The sequence below is a fragment of the Apteryx mantelli genome, chromosome Z (assembly GCF_036417845.1).
Source record: "Apteryx mantelli isolate bAptMan1 chromosome Z, bAptMan1.hap1, whole genome shotgun sequence".
NCBI lineage: Eukaryota > Metazoa > Chordata > Aves > Apterygiformes > Apterygidae > Apteryx > Apteryx mantelli.
In genome coordinates, this window is record NC_090020.1 from 41893243 (window position 1) to 41896005 (window position 2763).

At 38.8% G+C, this 2763-nt stretch overlaps 1 long non-coding RNA gene across 1 annotated transcript; it reads right to left on the bottom strand.

Annotated features, from left to right (window-relative positions):
• Nucleotides 1-979: 979 nt before the first annotated feature.
• LOC106486453 (uncharacterized) lies at nucleotides 980-2425 on the bottom strand. Its single transcript, XR_001292874.2, has 2 exons — nucleotides 1876-2425; nucleotides 980-1165 (listed from the first exon to the last, which is right to left on the bottom strand). It is a non-coding gene; the product is annotated as an uncharacterized lncRNA (long non-coding RNA).
• Nucleotides 2426-2763: the final 338 nt, after the last annotated feature.

The window sequence follows — 2763 nt, forward strand, 5'->3', positions numbered from 1 at the left end:
CAATTCCCATTTCCAATTAATCTCACTCTTCCTCCAGTGATAATATAATGCCCAAGGTTCAATTACAGAGATTTTCCCATGTATCAGGCTCTCTTGTAAGGTTTTCCCTTCTACTGCAAGATAACAAACTCCTTGGTGACCCATGATCAGCACAGTCTGCTTGCAGCATTTTGCTTCAGTTCCTGGTAATTTCCAGCTTTTTGGCTGCTGCATCTGTCTTCTTCAGGCAGCATCTGCCCTGCTGCTGGATTCAGCACCTTGCTCTTCCAGTTCCCCAGGCCACTCAGGTGCTGCCTAATAATTTCTCATAGATTTTGCTTGCAGTAGAGGAAGCATTTCCAAGTGGGAAAAAAAAGGTTGTAGAGATAGAAAAATAAACATTTTAAAATACAGCTAATTAAAATACAGCTAATTACTAAATAAAAATGCTTTGTTTGAAGTGGAGCCTGTGTCAATATCATTGGATCCTAAAAATAAACATTAAGCCGATGTATTGTAGTATACAACAAATAAGCAACAATACAGTTGGATTCTGGAAACAACTGTGAAATTCCCTCCTGAACAGAGTCAGGTCCCAAACCCAACAGCCAAAAAGTGTGTATTCAGAGACCCCAACAGGTGGCAAATGTACAACAAGCCTTATAATCGCAAATCTGTAAATCAAAGAAATACAAAGGACTGTAGAAAAACACAAAAGTAAGTAGCAATATTCATTGAGAAGCTATATAAATGAGGTTTTATCAAAAGCAGGATTAGGACTATAGTTAATTAGTATTTTCTTTAACTGGCTTAGGGCATAAAGTTCCTCACAAATGAAATGTATGAGGAACAACAAATAAAACAAACAAAAAAACCAAGCAATCTACAAAGACCAAAAAACATAGTCAGTGTATTGTTACAGTCGGCAATTTGATGAATCTAGTGAGCATGTACATAAATATAAGTGTATTCTAATTAAGACAGCCAGGCTACAGCGAAATGGCATAAATGTTTATTTTATTAGCTCATACGGGGGAAGAACACTGTTGAGCCAATAGTCCTCTGCGTGACTGCCTGAGCCTGTTGTTCCCATGTGGGGAAACTCCAGCAACGGCCCGTTCACTGGTCCAACAAAGAAAGTGCTGGAGCACATTCAGCTTTGCACGTCCCACTTCTCTCAGCTCAGCTAAGGAGAAAAGAACAAAAAGTTAACGATAGCTCAGTTCTCCATCATGGGTTGAGCTGTCTGAAAATTTCCCAGCAAATACTTTTCCATCAGAGACTGCTGCTTCTGTGAAATTGAAACATTTTTCTGGAAAGCACTGGTTACATCAAAACGTGCAGCAGAATCACTGGAATATTTAGCTTTTCACAGTAACATAGTCACTTCAAAATGAAATGATGTCAGAACAGAATGTTGCTACCTTTATCATAGGCAAACATTTGACAGCAAAGAAATAGAACAGTCTGATAGGGTCAAAAAGTATTTTCAGTGCATTTTACATCATATGCGAGGTCTGAATTTTCAACTTTCCTTTCCTAGTAAAGTAATAATTGAGTACCTTTCTCTCCAGACAACAAAAATTATTCATTGAGTTTGCAATATGTAATAGTAATAAAAACGGTCAATACAATGCAAGTTTGCTAAACAAAGGTGTACTTGTCACAGAGCAGGGATGTAATAGGCATTTTCTACAACCTTTGGTGCAATCATTCTTGCAGACTATCGCATCTGTTATATGAAAGAGACCATATCTAGATAATACTATACCCAATTAGGCTTGAAGACACTCAGCAATTAAGCTTCATTAGATCAAGGGTGTTGGGAGAAATGACTGAGTTATGTTACTGAGAAAAGGAAATCATTTTTAGGGTGGGGCTGGGGATTTATGGTACCTGAAGTTGTGCTAATGCTGGTCTGTGTTAAGCCCCCACTGCACCTTCCTAGTTGTATGAGGGCAAGCAACAACAATGCAGAGGAGAGCAAGCTGAGTTTCCTCCAGGCCCATAGAAAGTCAACTGATGGAGGAGATCAGTCAATATAGAGGCACAGATCATCTGGTCTGTTGACTTCTGAGGGAGAAAGGTGCTTCGGGGACCAAATCACCAGTCTATTCCTATGGAAAGGAAAATCTATGCCAAGGAATGATAGATGTACTGGAAACTCTGAGAAAGACTTTAGCTGACTTAGTGATCTTCTATGCACATTTTGTTTTCACTCCTCAAGTCTGTGTCCACCTCCTTCTCTGGGATGAATTCAAGAAAAAGCAACACAAATCAGAACTGGCAGCTAACTTGTCTCACAAGGGACTATTAGAAGAAAATGGTAAAGAAGCAGTTTTGAACTGGAGAGTTGCAGTATAAGAAAATAACAGTTGATTAATTAAGCAAAGCTTAATTAAACTAAGAAAGAGGAAAGAAGTTTAAGCAATATTGGGTACAAGACAATACTGATGTTTTTAGTTGTGCGGAATGAATGGAAATGAATTCTCACTTTCATCCTCCTACTTCTCTGTGAATTATTAAGACATAGACTTTAACAGAAGAGCAGGGGAAGGAAGGTAAAGGATGGTATTATACACACATTATAATATGAAATATGCAAATAACATTCTGATATCTCTTGAATCACTGTCATTGGGCTTCATATAGTGATTAATGGGTGATTAGATCAGAGGGAAGAAATCTGTTAGGGACTCTGAGGAGCAGAAAAATGGGCGCAAGCAGAACAGGGAGCTTGGAAGCTGAGAGACACAAAGTCAGGGCAGAAGGTGATGCCAGGAG